This window comes from Sus scrofa, chromosome 3 (genome assembly GCF_000003025.6).
Source record: "Sus scrofa isolate TJ Tabasco breed Duroc chromosome 3, Sscrofa11.1, whole genome shotgun sequence".
Classification (NCBI taxonomy): Eukaryota; Metazoa; Chordata; class Mammalia; order Artiodactyla; family Suidae; genus Sus; species Sus scrofa.
The window spans coordinates 63,518,329-63,535,458 of record NC_010445.4 but is presented as its reverse complement, the minus strand read 5'-3'; the positions used below and the strand labels follow the sequence as shown (position 1 = coordinate 63,535,458).

The 17,130-nt window shown below is 42.1% G+C and overlaps 1 protein-coding gene across 5 annotated transcripts in view; it reads left to right on the top strand.

Annotated features, from left to right (window-relative positions):
• CTNNA2 (catenin alpha 2) overlaps positions 1–17,130 on the top strand; it is a 1,212,918-nt gene that overhangs the window by 882,532 nt on the left and 313,256 nt on the right. The gene's annotated exons all lie outside the window — the stretch shown is intronic.

The window sequence follows — 17,130 nt, the reverse complement described above, 5'->3', positions numbered from 1 at the left end:
AAAATAACAAAAGAAGTTGATTCCTATTAGAGCAAGTGGGATTCAGGTTAAAAATGAAACACACTGGAAGTTCCATTGTGGAGCAATGGAAATGAATCCAGCTAGTATCCACGAGAATGTGGGTTCGATCCCTGGCCTTGCTCAGTGGGTTGCGGATCCGGCGTTGCCATGAGCTATGGTGTAGGTCACAGACGCAGCTCGGATTCCTGTGCTATGGCTGTGGCATAGGCTGGCAGTTGTAGCACCCATTCGACCCCTAGCCTGGGAACTTCATATGTGCAATTACAGCCCTGAAAAGCAAAAAGGTAGTTAAATTTGATGAAAATGAAGACCAAAAGTGATTTATTTCCCCCAGTAGATGATTTTTGTTGTCAGATTTGTTACAGATTCTGTTATCAGGTGAATAGAGCCTAAATGCCATGCTTGATAATAATCAGGGAACCGAGTCCATGCCCTTACCTGGTCAGTCTATGATCCCCTGCTGTGACTGGGTGGCAGATGGGAATAAAACCCCTGACTGTCATGAGGTGAGTCAACAAGCAGTTCACAGCGGTCGCATTCCTGCGAAAATAAGGCATCAGGTGAAATTATTAAAGAGAACCATGTTTGGGAGTTTCCGTTGTGGCGCCACAGAAATGAATCTGACTAGTATCTATGAGGATGCACATTCGATCCCTGGCCTCGATCAATTGTTCAGGGATCGTGTGTTGCTGTGAGCTGTGGTGTCGGTCTCAGATGTGGCTCCAATCCTGAGTTGCTGTGGCTGTGGTGTAGGCCAGCAGCTGTAGCTCCAATTCGACCCCTAACCTGGGAACATCCATATGCTGCAGGTGCAGCCCTAAAAAGAAAAAGAAAAAAAAAAAAAAGGAGAACCATGTTTGATACCAGTGCTGCCCAATTGGTGAATTACATTTTTAGAGCAATCAGCCTGAATCCTAGCGATTGAAATTGTACTGCTCCCTGAATCCCTGGGTGACTTGGGATGACATTTAATTTGCTTTAACATGAATGGGGGTGTTCATTTTACATTGAGGAGTAACTCTATTACTTTGGAAAGAGTGAAAATATTGGTTTAAGGGCTTGCTTTCATTTCCCTTTTTCAAAACAGGCACCACACACTGGCCTAACATAGTTCTGGAGTCTACTAGTCAGGACTGATTTTTCTTTTCTCTATGACTCTCATTCTTCCTCACCCTGACATTAATATTAATTGAGCACTTACCATGTCCTAGGCACTTAACTGATCATCTAATCAACATTCAACACAGTTAGCATCCCAGTTTTTGTTTGTTTGTTTCTTTCTTTCTTTGTACAGTCACACCTACGGCATATGGAAGTTCCCAGGCTAGGGGTTGTAGTGGAGCTGCAGCTGCTGGCCTACATCACAGCTGTGGCAGCACTGAATCCTAGATGCATCTGCAAGTTATGGCAAAGCTTGAGGCAAATTTGGATCCTTAACCCCCTGTGCTAGGCCAGGGATCCAACCTGCATCTTCACTGACACTGTCAGATTCTTTACCTGCTGAGCCACAATGGGAACTCCCAACATCCTAGTTTTTTAGTTGAGGAAAGTTGACATCTCCTGACATTTCATTTCCGCACTCTCGACTTTTCCTGTATTTTCATGGGCACAGGGACAGCTCCTCTCTCAGGGCTCCTCACCTTTTTCATGTCTGCCTCCCATATTACTCTTTTTTTTTTTTGTCTTTTTAGGGCCACATTTGCAGCATATGGAAGTTCCCAGGCTAGGGGTAGAATCGGATCTGTAGCTGCTGGTCTATGCCACAGCCACAGCAGTGCCAGGTCTGAGCTGCATCTGCAACCTACACCGCAGCTCACGACAACGCCGGATGCTTAGCCCAGGGATCAAACCCACATCTTCATGGATGCTAGTCAGGTTTCTTAACCGCTGAGCCACGACAGAAACTCCATGCCTCCCGTACTACTCTTGTTTGGAATGCTGATCAACATTGAATGAGCCTAGCTGCGAGAGAGAATTTGGGGATCAAAGCCTCTATTAAAAAATTTTTTTTTTTTGTTGCATGCAGAAGTTCCCAGGGATCAAAACCGTGCCACAACAAGTAACAATACTGGATCCCCCATCACTAGGCCACCAGGGAACTCCTTTAAAATTTTTACTACATGCTGATCCAGATACCAAAAAAAAAATAAGTTGGTCCTCAAAGGCATGTCACTTCAAAGTTATTTATTTGATGTGAATAAGTTAAGGCTGAACTCACCTGAAAATTGGCAGGCTAATAACAACCACCATCACAAAGATCAAGTATTACCAGTGAATCATTGTCTTGAACCTACCTAGCGAGCTGAGATCTATGAGTGAACCATTTGATATGCTTGAGGCTAGTGAAAGGTAATAAATATTAAAAATATCTAAGGCAGAGGTCTGTTCTGCCAAATAATCTGTAAGTACCCGAAGAGTTCCCACTGTTTGGAGTTTACATCTAAATGTCAACCAACTCTACTTGGCCGTTGCCCACTAGTAGGAGCCCTTTATTCACATCTTGGGTCTGATGTTTGGCAATTCCTGGGCTCTGTAAACTTGAATTATTGTTATTTTTTTCTTTTTATGGCCATATTTGTGGCCTATGGAAGTTCCCAGGCAAAGGGTCAAATCGGAGCTGCAGCTGCCAGCCTATGCCACAGCCACAGCAATGCAGGATCCGAGCAACATCTGTGACCCACGCTGCAGCTTGTGGCTATGCCTGATCCCCCACCCACTGAGGGAGGCCAAGGATGGAACCCACATCCGCATGGACACTGTGTCAGGTTCTTAACCTGCTGAGCCACAAGGGGAACTCCAATTTGATTTAAATTCTAATTGTGCTTGTGGTAACTGTTTTAATAGGCCACTCCTTCAATAGTAAACATCTCTTCACTGGAATCTTTCGGTGGATACTTTTCTAATAACAATTGTAAAGGGATGTTGGTTTGGCCCCCTGAAGATCCTCCCTTAGTTTATCACTTTGCATGTTTAGTGGATACTGTTGTGATTTGTTATTTAATTGGTCATGGAAATATGCCATTTCTTGAAATGATAGGCAATAAGTACCTTAAAGAATCTCGGGAGAACTATGTACTTCACCTAATTAAGCTGTTTGGAGTTTATTATAAGACAAATGTATCTTCAGCAAATGGTATTGCAAAAAAAAAAAAGGCAAGAGGGTATTTTAACTTCTTTCCACCATAGATGTTACCCCACTGTAATTTCTAACAAGTGATATCAGATCAGATTTTTTGTTTTAAGGCACAAACGTGTTCCCTTTGGGGAAGTAAGTTCATTACTTCTCTTAGAACAGTGTATGTATGAGCACTTGAGAAGATAAAATCTACTAAATGAGTGTTTAAGAGGCTTAAATGTTAGTATGTTTTTCCCCAAAGGAATCTAGTTAATCTTGTTCCACCAAAAGGCTCGGGTCCCAAAGTATCTTTCTCATGGCCAGCATTATCCTCTTCATCAATCATTAGCATTTCCACTCCTTCTCCATTTAGCTTCTCACATCTCTGACAAAGAGCGAAATGAGCAGTCGAGGGGAGTGCTTTAATTTTTAAGCAGTAAGGAACAAAATTCAGCCACGAAAATCTAGGACCAGACAAAGCACCCCAACAGATATTACTCTTTTCTGTCTAAATGGAATAATGTGGTAGTTTGCCATTAGGTTGTAATAGAAAGTACAATTGTCTTCCTTTTTCAAATATTTGACATCCTGCTCTGGTTAGAATCTTGTTAACTGTTCTCGCCTTTCTGGAATAGAGAATAGATTGGGCTCCAGTAGGCCCAGTTGCACTGACTAGATTTAAATGAAAATATCTATGACATAAAGATCATGTCTTGAAACTCTATTTTTTTCATGTTGTAAGAGAAAAGCTTCTGAATCAGTGGTTAGGAGACAGATGTTCCAGGCTTATCTCTGCCTCTAACTTAGTTACCAGATGACCTCAGAACAGGGGCATCCAGATCATTACAAAATAATGATGATGCACCGACTCTACCTGGTGCAGTTAACAGTTGCCAAGATCCGATGAGATAACCTCCATGGAAGTGCTTTATAAACCCTAATGGCATTATGCTTTGAAAATGTGACATTATTTAGTGGCCTGGAGCAGCAAGCTAGGAAATAATATCTCAGTGGCTTGAATTAATATAGTCTCCCAAAGAGCCTAATTTAGGAAATTGCTTAAACGTGAAAGAATTTCATTCCACGTGCAATGTTTGCTGCTTGCCAGTCTCTCTGTGCTCCAGGAGATGATACCAAGAAAGAAGGGAGGTGGGTGGCAGGTAGATGGGAGCGAGAAAGTGAAGAGCAGCCCCTGAGAGTGTGGTCGGAGCAGGTAACCACTCACCCCGGAGCCTCTTGGGGGGGGACGTCTTCCTCCTCACCTTGGCAGAGGTGTCCTGCCCACCTCTCCAATTTGTGGCAGATTTTCTTGAAGAGTACTTCTACCAAAACACCTCAGTGAAAGAAATGGAAGGAGTTCCCACTGTGGCTCAGCAGCTTAAGAGCCTGACATAGTGTCCATGAGGATGCAGGTTCAATCCCTGACCTCGCTCAGTGAGTTAAGGATCTGGTGTTGCTGCCAGCTGCAGTATAGGTCACAGATGCAGCTTGGATCCTGCTTTGCTGTGGTTGTGGCTTAGGCCTCAGCTGCAGCTCCGATTTGTCCCCTGGCCCAGGAACTTCCATATGCTGCAGGTGTGGCCATAAAAAGCAAGCAAGCAAACATGAAAGAAAGAGGAATAAAAATGCCATGGCTGGAGGGTATAGAGGATAGAATTCTAGAAGGGAGGGTGTATGGAGAAGGGAGTATGGGAGAGGCCAGGAGTGTATTACAGAGAAGAGGAGGAAAGAGGGTCTAATTATGGTGCTTGATTTGAAAAACCTTTTCATACAGTGTCATCATGTCCAAACCACTCACCCACTGGGTGTGGACTAGAAAAGGCCAGAAGTCTCATGATCCCCTTGGTCATTCTTACAAAGAGCTGCATTTCTAGTGCCATGTGGATTTCGAGGGACAGAAATTTCAGGGGGCAAAAGTACAACAAAACATAAACAGGAGTTCCCTGGTGGCTTAGTGGGTTATGGATCTGGCATTGTCACTGCTGTGGCTCTGGTTACTGCTGTGACAAGAGTTCCATCTCATTGATCCCTGGGCTGGGAACTTCCACCTGCCACAGATTTGGCCCAAACAAAAAACACAAACAGAATCACCATGGTTGTGAGGCCTGTGAAAGTAAATGGGCTAAGGGGTATTTGGGGGGAGTTTTTAAAAAGTAGTCTTAAGGAGGATAGAATTTCTACAGTTCAAATATTCAAATTCATGCCTTGGTCATGGGTAGAATCCCCTGGAAATATACTTCCAAGACAGCATATGGAAGATCCTTTCTAGTAAACAGAGCTGTTCTATGGAAGTGGTCCTGTGTGGATCAGAGTTTCTGAAAGGCCGGCACTGATGCTGCTGGTCTGGGCCAGGCTCTGGGTGGTGAGTGCGTAGATGGCCCTTCTTACTCACCGCAGGAATGCAGTTCAATGCAAGAGGATCAGCTGCCAGGGGTGGGAGTCAGGGATTGCTGCACTGAATGGGCAGGTGGATGGAGAGGCTCAGATGTTTCTTTTAGCTTTAAACCTAATGCTCTTACCCTGGGCCTCCAGGTATGTTGATCTGTTGCATGTCCCCTGCTGGTGGTGGCTCTCCTTTTTCCTCAGACACACAAAGTATATTTTGTGAGAGGATTGATATTGTTTATTTGTTATATTGTTATATGATTTAACATATCTCCAAGTGACCAGAGTAAGGGTTCATTTAACATGTCATATTGTTATATGATTTAACATATCTCCAAGTGACAAGAGTAAGGGTTCATTTAACATGTCATATTGTTATATGAGTTAACATATCTCCAAGTGACCAGGGTGAGGGTTCATTTAACATGTGAGAAAGGCCATGTGCTATTTGGTTTGGAACATTCTAGTATCTATATACTCGTTGTGGGCCATTTTGCAATGCCACTTCCTAAATGCAACAGACACTCTTATATGCCTCCAAGTCCAGTTCCCCCTTTGTCCTTACTGATAACACTATCCAGATGATCTGCGTGTGCTCAGCTCAAAAATGTTGGCTTTCTAGGCTTCCTTGCTGCGAGGAGTGGCCTCATAGGGTACTTCTGGCCAATAAGATGTAAGCAGAAGACTTCTGGGAGAGTTGTTTTTCAGATAAAAAGCCAGCATAGAGAGTTCCTGTTGTAGCTCAGCGGGTTAAGAACCCAACTAGTATCCATCAGGATGCAGGTTTGATCCCTGGCCTTGCTCAGTGGGTTAAGTATTCAGCATTGCCACAAGCTGTGGTGCAGGTTGAAGATGTGGCTCGGATCCTGCATTGCTGTGGCTGTGGTGTAGGCCAGAAGCTGCAGTTCCAATTCGATGCCTAGACTGAGAACTTCCGTATGCCACAGGTACAGCCCTAAAAAAAAGAAAGAAAAAAAAAAGAAAAAGCCAGCATGCTCTTTTTGCTCTTCCCTTGTCCTCTTCTTGCCTGGACTATGGATACAGTGTCTAGAGGTTTGGCAGCTTCTTTGCAATGATGAGGACTAGAGCTGCATTCTGAGGACTGTGAAGACGTTGACTTCCTTGAGCTGCTGTTCTAGCCCTGAACAGTCTCCTAAGCAACTGCTTGCTATGTGAGAAGTAAAAACCTCAGACTTTTTATGCTGCTCTTTGGTGGGTTTCCTCTGCATGCTACTCAACATATCTTGACTGATATTCTAGCTATTGTCATACTCCAGTTACTTGAGTTGCCGCAATTCCACATCCTAAGTTATCAACAGCACAGATGCTCTTTTACATAGATGATGGATGTTTTTTTTTGTGTGTGTGTTGGACATTTTTTTCTTTCTCTTTTAAATATATGATTTTTTTAAAAAAAGTCTTGTTTTCAATGAACTTTAAACTGACATTTCTAATTAAGCAGAACAATTGGTACTGTCCTGAAGTTAAAGTAAATGACATACAAAATGAGTGACTATTTGCCTTCCATGGTCTATAATACTAGGTAAATAGTACAGTCACATTGTTCGCCCTTTTCCCCCAAAAACTCTTCCATTTTTTAGTCAATCCATTTTACTCTTCGAAATAGTCACTGTCTCCCACTGGAGCTCTCTTTATCCTTAGTAACTCTCTTATGTCAATTATATAATAGTTACGGCCTTTTTTGGCTTTTGTTTCTCCTTGCTTCTTTTCACTGTGCAAAATAGCCTGCAGAGCAGTAAGGTAGGGAACATGCCTGCTGAGCCTGATTTTCTTCTCCAAAATAGCTTTGGCCACTGGGTAGTGATAAAAGGAGCTGGCTCGCTGCAGAAACTAAAAGTCAGGTAAGTGAGTTTAGCCTCACATTTGGTGCAAAGATGACTTCTGCACAGGAAGGGGGCAATGGGACATGGAGCAGCCATCACTATATCCAGAGTCAGGCAAACAGGGCCTCCAGCCTGCTGGTTCCACCTGTTGATCCTGCAAGTGTTGTGCTCTTGGGTCAATCTCTTAGCCTCTCTGGGCCTCATTCATAAAAGGAGCAGTCTGTAAGATTTCTTCCAGCTCAGATATCCTGAGATATGCTCGTTCCATAAACATTTTTCATGAACCAATGATGGGCCAGGCATTGTCCTAATGATGGGAACAATGGAGAGAAAAGAAGACACTGAAGTTTAAGAGTCCAAAGAACAGGAAAGAAGAGAAGATAGATAGTCAAGAGGGGGAAAATGGAAACATTAGCTAAAATGTGCCTGGGAGTTCCCACCATGGTGCAGTGAGTTAAGAATCCAACTACAGCAGCTCGGGTTCCAGCTGTGCTTCAGATTCAATCCCTGGCCTGTGAGCTTCCATATGCATGGGTGCAGCCATTAAAATTTTTTTTTTAAATATATACCTAGATTCCACATCTTCAATGAGGCTTTCTTGGACAACTGCTCTTGTGATTGATCTCACCTTCCGGGGAATGCTAAAGCATTGCTGCGGGTGTTATTTTCAGCCCTGCTGTTATTCACCTGTACAAGGAAACCTCCTTCTGATCAGTTTCCTTCTTCTCAACTAGGATGAAAAAACTTCTACTAGGATGAGATCAGGCACTTCTGTGTAGCTGCATCATGATACTTTTTGGTATGATGTGATCAATAAACCAGACAAGGGCTTTGCTTCTCCTCAGAAGGCTAGAAGGCACAGCAAGATGTCACAAACTATGAAATGAGCTGAGATCCCTGGAAGGTGGAAGTGTTGAAACTTAGCTAAGGAGTCTTATGTTCATACAGGGTGACTCCCCATAATCACGTACGACCCAGTAGTTACGTCTACCCCATGAGAGTATAAAATGGCCAAGTGAAAGGTCAGTAAATGATGGAATTAAAGGGCAGTGGTTTTCTTTCTTTTTATTTATTTATTTATTTATTTATTTTTTAATTTTGTCCATGCCCTCAGCATGCAGAAGTCCCCGAGCCAGGGATAGAACTCATGCCATAGCAGTGATCTGAGCCACAGCAGTGACATGAGATCCTTAACTGCTAGGCCACCAGGGAACTCCAAGGATAGTGGTTTTTCTTTACTTCATCCGTGGGACGCACTTACTGCCCCAGATCACTGAAGGTTCGCTTTGAAGTTGCCTTGCAAAGAGGCATTTGGAGTAACTCATTTTTAGCAAGGAAGGAAAGAAAGAAGAGAGTGGGCTGAGAGAAGCAAAGGGAGGAAGAAAGTAGCATAATGTTCTGTAGGTCAATTTCAAGCATCTCACAGCCTCTCTGTATTTGGTGTTCGTATTCACATTACCCTCTCTCTTTGTGAGTCCTCAGAAGGCAGGAAGACTTATTTATATCTTCATCTATTATAATACTTGGAGTTGGGCACAAAGTAGATTCCTCCATAACCAGGACTAATTAACAGATAAATGAAGACAATGCTTCTTGCTGCTTCCCTCACTCAAGGTGGCACTGGAAGATGTGGTGGCTGAATACCAGAAAAGGGGGAAGCTTAGGGTCTTCTTTCTTTTTTTAGGGCCAAACCTGCAGCACTTGGAGGTTCCCAGGCTAGGGGTCAAATCGGAGCCGTAGCTGCCGGCTTACGCCACATCCACAGCAACGCAGGATCTGAGCTGTGTCTGTGACCTACACCACAGCTCATGGTAATGCCAGAATCCTTAACCCACTCAGTGAGGCCAGGGATCAAACCCACAACCTCATGGTTACTAGTCTGATTCATTTCCTCTGTGCCACAACGGGAACTCCAGGGTCTTCTTCTTTTTTTTTTTTTTTTTTTTTCTGTCTTTTTGCCATTTCTTGGGCCGCTTTCGTGGCATATGGAGGTTCCCAGGCTAGGGGTTTAATGGGAGCTGTAGCCAGCCTACGCCAGAGCCACAGCAACGCGGGATCAGAGCCGCATCTGCAACCTACACCACAGCTCACCGCAATGCCGGATCATTAACCCACTGAGCAAGGGCAGGGATCGAACCCGCAACCTCCTGGTTCCTAGTCGGATTTGTTAACCACTGCGCCACAACGGGAACTCCTCTTCTTACTTGTTGATGCTTGCCCCCTGAAGACAGAAGGGCCAGGATGATTCTTCTACTCAAGTCCACCCATCTTCCACTCAAGCACTGAGAATCAAAGGCAGGGTTTGGGGATTCCTGCTGCCAAGCCTTGAACAAATTCATAGGCTGTTAGATTCGTATAGGCCATGCCATCCAGCACTCACCTTCATAGGTTGTGGACAGCTACTGCCTGACTGAGGACTCTGCCAGGAGAAGCTATCTCTAAAGCTGATTTTCTTATCAATCCGTGATAAAACAGGATACTCTTAGGAAATGAGAGGCAAAGGTGAAACTTATCTTTGCACATGGCACCCGTAGATAGATAAAGACGAATGGGGCTGCCTAATCCCTCAACTTCATGGACACAGGCTCTGCATGAGCTGAGGAAATAGCCTTAACCTTTCCTGCCTTGGCTTCACCACCCATGAAATGCAGACACTCTGAGTACCCCTATTCCACAGGGGTGAGATGAGAAGAAATTCAGTTAATGCCTACGAAGCACCTAGAATGGTGCCTGGCACATGGTGAGCATTCAGTCAATATTATCTCTTGCTTGCTATTATTTCAACCTTCCGCTCTACCTGGCACATAATAGGTCCTTATGATATTTTTGTTGAGTGAATATGGGCATGGGGACTTCTATAATAGTTCTCTATGTTTTTGCTTTTATATCTTTAGGTAGATTCGAAAATGTTTGTCCTCAGTCTAATCAGTTACTGCAAAGGATGCAATTTCTAGTGTTTTGTGTATGTTGACATTTTTTAAAAGTTGAAGTATAGTTGATTTACAATGTTGTGTTAGTTTCAGATGTACAACAAAGAGATTCAGTTATAGATATTACATATATATTCCTTTTTCAGATTCTTGTCTCTACAGGTTATTAAAAAATATTGGGTATCATTTCCTGTACTATATAGTAGGTCCTTGTTGGTTACCTGTTTTACATATAGCAGTGTGTATATGTTAATTCTAAATGCCTAATTTATCTTTCCCTTTCCTTTCCCCTTTGATAACCATAAGTTTGTTTTCTATGCCTGTGAGTCTATTTCTGTTTTGTAAATAAGTTCATTTGTGTCTTTCTTAGAGTCCACATACAAGCAATGTCATATATTTAAAATAAACTCTTGCATCACACTTTTAAATATATCTAATAAAACCCAAATACCACCATCACCCATTAAAAAATATGAATAGGTGATATAGCATTTTCACATGTATCATTTCTTTTCCTCTTTGGATTGGGATTCCTATTCTATCCTAATCACAGAAATTGATGCTATGACAATTTATTTGTAGACTTGAAATTTTATTTTATTTTTTGTCTGTTTTTTAGGGCCCTACCCGAGACATATAGAGGTTCCAAGGCTAGGGGTCCAATCGGAGCTATAGCTGCTGGTCTACGCCACAGCCACAACAACGCCAGATCCAAGCCGCATCTGCCACCAACACTGCAGCTCAAGGCAACGCCGGATCCTTAACCCACTGAGCGAGGCCAGGATCCCACAACCTCATGGTTCCTAGTTGGCTTCATTTCTGCCGAGCCATGACAGGAACTCCAACTTGAAATTTTTAACTGATTTTCCTTAATCCCTAGTTATTCTAGGACCACTTACTGAAAAGAACTTTCTTTCTGTATTGAATTGGTTTGATGTTATTACTAAGGATAAAATGACCATACAGGTGTAGGTCATTTTCTGCATGCTACTGGTTTTGTTGATTTTTCCATCTATATTTATGCCAATACCACACTATCTTAATTATTATACTTTTACATCTTAATTAGTATACTTTTGAAATTGTATAGAATAAGTTTTTCAACTTTATTCTTTGAAATAATCTTGGCTTCTCTATTTCTTTGTATTGCTATGTAAGTTTAAAATCAGATTATCAAGTTCTCCCAAAAACAAACAAACAAAACAAACCAAAAAACCCAACAGCAGCAATAAACTGCTGTGATTTTGGTTGGAATTGCATTCAATCTATAGATAAATTTGGGGAAAAGCAATAACAAGATTAAATCTTCTTGTCTATGAACATCATTTGTCTCTCCAAGTTTTGTAGTTTTTTTATTGTTTGTTTTGGGGTTTCTTTTGTCTTTTTAGGTCCACACCTGCGGCATATGGAAGTTCCCAGGCTGGGGTCAAATTGGAGCTACAACTGCCGGCCTACAGCACAGCCACAGCAACTCAGGATCCTTAACCCACTGAGCAAGGCCAGGGATTGAACCAGCATCCTCATGGATACTAGTCAGGTTCTTAACCCACTGAGCCACAACAGAGCTCCCATGGGAATATGTTCGACTATGTTTAGGTAGGACTATATGTGGAGTTTGAGGATCTGGAAGTTGTTCCCCTTCACAATCAACTTTTCATATTCTTAAAGGGACTTTTTTTTTAATTTCAGATTTTTAATTTTTAATTTTTTTGGCTGCACCCACAGCATGTGGAAGTTCCCAGATCAGAGATTGAACACACACCACAGCAGTGGATTCTTAACCTCTAGGCCATCGGGGAACTCCCAAGAGGGACATGTTCTTGTCCCTACTTGAAATCCTCTCCTCTAGGTCAAAAGTGCAAGGGAATTAAAGGGCTGATGTTCACAAAAGTTCTGCTTTAAAAAATGAAGTTGAGGAGTTCCTGTAGTGGCTCAGTGGTAATGAACCCAACTAGTATCCGTGAGAACATGGGTTGATCCCTGGCCTTGCTCAGTGGGTTAAGGATCCAGTGTTGCCATGAACTGTGGTGTAGGTAGGTTACAGACTTGGCTCAGATCTGGCATCGCTGTGGCTGTGATGTAGGACGGCACCTGCAGTTCCAATTCGACCCCTAGCCTGGGAACGTCCATATACCATGGCTGCCGCCCTAAAAAGACAAACCAAAAAAAAAAAGTTGAGTTCACCTATAATAATGGCTTTCTTACCTATTTGTTTTCTGATGTGATTTCTCACATCATGGGGATCTATGCATAACCCTCATTCTATCTATATGGGTCACTAATTTGAATATGTTACCAGTACTTATGAATGTCCATTGATACTTACCATTGATTACATTGATAATTATTAATGAGTATTTCTTTTTTTTCCTTTTTAGGGCCGCATCCACGACATATGGAGGTTCCCAGGCTAGGAGTCAAATCGGAGCTACAGCTGCTGGCCTACACCACAGCCACAGCAACATGGGATCCAAGCCACGTCTGCGACCTATACCACAGCTCATGGCAACGCTGAATCCTTAACCCACTGAGCGAGGCCAGGGATCAAACCTGCAACCTCATGGTTCCTAGTCAGATTCGTTTCCACTGCGCCACGACAAGAACTCCTTAATGAACATTTCTTATTAGCTGTTAGTTATTGAGTTTACTATAATGATTTTGTATAATTGATTTGCCAAAACTTGATGATACCTTGGGAGTGAATGGTATACCTGAATGTCATGTGAATCAGGCCCTCTCCTTCCATGCTAGCTGGCCCTCACTGCATCAGAGCCCTTTATTCTGTATTATTAGGAATTGTGCCCATCTAATTTGTGCAGGCTCAAGATTGATTTTCTAGTAGATAGAGTATCAACCCAAAGAGGTAATAAGTGTTTATTAACCAAAATGGGGAAAATATTCAAGCCTTCCCAGTAACCCAGGAGAATTATCTGAGTCTCGAGGAAGGAATATAAATGCATTTCTTAAGAGTAATAAATGGTTAAAAAACAAAATAGCAAGAATCATATTTTCACTTGTTCCTAATTTGGGTCACTTAATTATATTGGATTTTAGTGTGGGTACCCAAGGAATTATGGCTTACTCAGTTCTGAATAGAGTTTTGAGTGAAGTAATTATTTCATAAACAAAGGTGATCTTGAGAAATATGTTTAAAGCAAATGTTCCTAAACCAAATACAGTTTCTGAAAAGGGTTATTCTTATTCCTAAGACCATACATTAATGGTTCAACTTCCAGTCAGTTGGCACAACAGTGCCAGATCCCAAAAAAAGACACAACCAGAAGGATACACAGGATGAAAAACTGTGATGTACAGGGAAATGCAACAGATGGATTCAGGGACCTGGCCTGAGTCCCGAGTCTGTTATTTATTATGTGTGTCACCTGTTGGGGAACAGAATTAAAAACATATCTGCTCCCAACTCAGAAAAGCTCTCCACAAAGGTAGAAGAGAGAGAAAATAGTTTTATTGTAGAGTACGCATTAATCAGGAATGTGTCGTCTATCATAGACAATGGGTTAAGAGAGGGCAGAGGCAGAAAGAAATCTCACCCTTTCACACAGCTAAGTAGATACCACCATTCCGTACATGTTCTCAGCGTGAACAATACTAGTGCTCAGTAAGAGGACTGCAGAACACCCTTTGTTACACACAGTTCATCCTAGATCTACCTGGTAATTGGGATGACTATCTGAGTTAGCTAATTGGCTTTATCCAAAGAAAAAGTTAATTTGTGGGAGTTCCCTGGTGGTCTATGGGTTAGGATTCAGCACTTCCACTGCTGTGGCTTGGGTACAATTCCTGGTTTGGGAAGTAGGATTGCACCTCAAGCTGCTGCATTCTGTGGCAAAAGAAAGAAAGAAAGGCAGGGGGAGGGAGAGAGGAAGGAAGAAAGAGGGAGGACAGGAGGGAGGAAGGAAGGAAGGGTGAACCAACTCTTATCTTTATGACATGAGATAGTTGAACAGCTTGGGGAGAGGATTTGCCTGAAGTTAGGCCCCTTCCCTGCCACAGGAACTGTGCTTTCCTTGATGCTTGCAATACTAAGAGATGGTACCCAGGTTTTTGAGAAAGACCCTCCTGGAATGTAAAGCTGGCCTATTTAGCCTTTAAAAAGATCTATATATGTTTCAGAGGGGTAGAAAAAGACTTACAAGTTTTCTAATGTAAATGCTTTAAAAAAAGGGTAGGGGTTGGGGGAAGGGGTCTTTTCCCATATTTTCAATGAGAAAATTTTTTTCTTCTTTTTTAAATTGTATTTACCAGTAGAAGTCATTCAGTCTTCCTAAAGCTCCAGTTCCCTATCTGAACGAAGGGAGTAATAAGAGCAATAATGATCAGTTCTTTTCACAAAGGGCTTGAACAAAGGCTCTGTGCACAACCTGTCATTTGAAGTGAGGTGATTAGTGAAAATTCCATATCTTTATTGATATTAGATTTACATGCAAGCAGTTAATCTAATATTTAATGGGGACTTACATTTTTAAGAGTCTCTTTAAAGCCAAGAATCCTTTTAAACAAAAATATGTCGGCTCCACATGTAAGTGTTGGATTTGAGCATTTAATCTTTCTCTTTGTGTCTCACCCATCAACCATTTTTTTATAAATGATGTCCATCAGTTTTCCTGTTGTCAGTGTGTTCAAGTTCATGTGATGGTTACAAATAAATATCTCAGGGGAATGCCCATCGTGACTCAGCAGTAGTGAACCTGGCTAGTATCCGTGAGGACTCAGTTTCAATTCCTGGCCAAGCTTTGTGGGTTAAGGATCTGGTGTTGCCATGAGCTATAGTGTAGGTCGAAGACTCAGCTTGGATCCCACGTTGCTGTGGCTGTGGTGTAGGCTGGCAGCTGCAGTTCCAATTCGACCCCTAGCCTGGGAACTTCCATACTCTGCAGCTGCAGCCCTGAAAAAAAAAAAAAAAAAAACTCAGTAAAGTCAAAGCTAGTTTAACCTCTATTAAGTTAACCATCAAGGTAAACATATACTTTTAAGAAAATGTATTTTTAAAATAGTCCTGGGGTCCTTTAGTGGCTCAGCAATTTGGGGATCCTACATTGTCACTGTGTGGCACAGGTTAGATCCCTGGCCTGGGATTTTATTATTTGGGTTAGAAAATAATGCAAGATACATTTCAGTACAAACATCAATGTAAGTGCAAGAAGAATTTAAATGTGATGAAAAACGAGCAAAGAAATATTTTATTTTCTAGCGAGTGCACTTAAAACTCTTTGAAAAGGAAAATAACAACAACCAACTGGTGCCATTACTTGAATCCAGAGCTACTTCAGTTTGACATATTTGACATAATACGAGCAAAGCAAAAATGACTACGAGTAGCTCCATGATAATGCGAAGAATTAAACTGAATAGTCAAAGAATCTCAAACATAGCCTAGACTTTTGTGAGTGCGCTCAGTGGAAGCCCATAGAGAAATGCTCCATTGATTGAAACAGCGCTGAGCTGGGGCTTTGTTCTCTTGACACTGAACTCATCACCTGGTTATTAAATCATGGGTGAGACCAAAATATATAAATCGTAGGTCAAATCTGAATTATCCTTTCCCACTTATATGAGGGGTTCTGTACTGAGAACTGGGTCCTGCCCCATTTTACGATGGGGCAGACAAATGGGTAAGTATACACACCAATCAATTATGTGGCTAGTAGGGTTCTGGAAATGACAATGCAAGTTAGAAATTAATCAGAATGGAATAAAATATTTAAAAACCCAGTTATAAATCTTAGCCAGGAAATACATTTTCTGAGCCCAGTGATTAACCCAATAACAAAATGGAATTTCTATCAACCATTCATTAATCCCATTTCCCTTCTCCCAACACCATTAATTAAGTGTCTGCTCAATTCCCATTCCTGTGCTGTGCTTGTGTCACTTACCCAATTATGGCTAATTTTCTCCCGTGCAATGGAAGGGGTAATAGCCTCTAACAGTTGTTGAAATGTGGTTTCCAGAGCTTACTGCACTGTGTCATCCTTAAATATTCCATAACACGTTTTCTGGCTCTGTTTTTAAAATTGGGTTTGTGTGGGGAGGATTGAGTTGAATACAGTAAGTGGGTGGTTTCCTTCCTTTCGGGTCCTCGGAGACCCTTATCTGATTTAAGTTTTGCCTCAAGAGAAAGCTGTACCACGGAGATGGCTAAAAATAACTGTTCTCCTTGTCTTGCTGTTTTACCTACCACTCTCTGGAAGAAAAGGCTTTGGAAAAGAAACTTTTGATGGTGTGTTTTATAAATTGTATGTACCTGATCACTTTGAGTTCAGCAGGGAGGGTCAATTTAATATTTTAATTAAGGCTTCTGTGACAGGCCTCTTCTTTCCCTCTCTGCAAAAATGGAGATTGTGGGAGTTCCCACTGTGGTACAGTGGGTTAAGGACCTGGCATCTTCCCAGCTGTAGCTCTGATTCAATCCCTGGCCCAGGAACTTCCCAGGTATGGCCAAAAATAATAAATAAATAAAATGAGGGAAAAAATGAAGGAGTTCCGGTTGTAGCAGGGTGGAAACAAATCTGACTAGTATCCATGATGATGCGGGTTTGATCCCTGGTCTCCCTCAGTGGGTTAAGGATCCAGTGTTGCCATGAGCTGTGGCATAGGTCAATGACATGGCTGGGATCTGACGTTTTTGTGGCTGTGTCTGTGGCCAGGAGCTACAGCTCTGATTCAACCCCTAGCCTGGAAACCTCATATGCCGTGGGTGCAGCCCTAAAAAGCAAAAAAAAAAAAAAAAAAAAAAAAAAAAGGAGGTGGTTAGTTCTGCAAATATTAAACATAATCAACTTCTTGCCTTGAATCAGTTATTCCTGAAAATGTG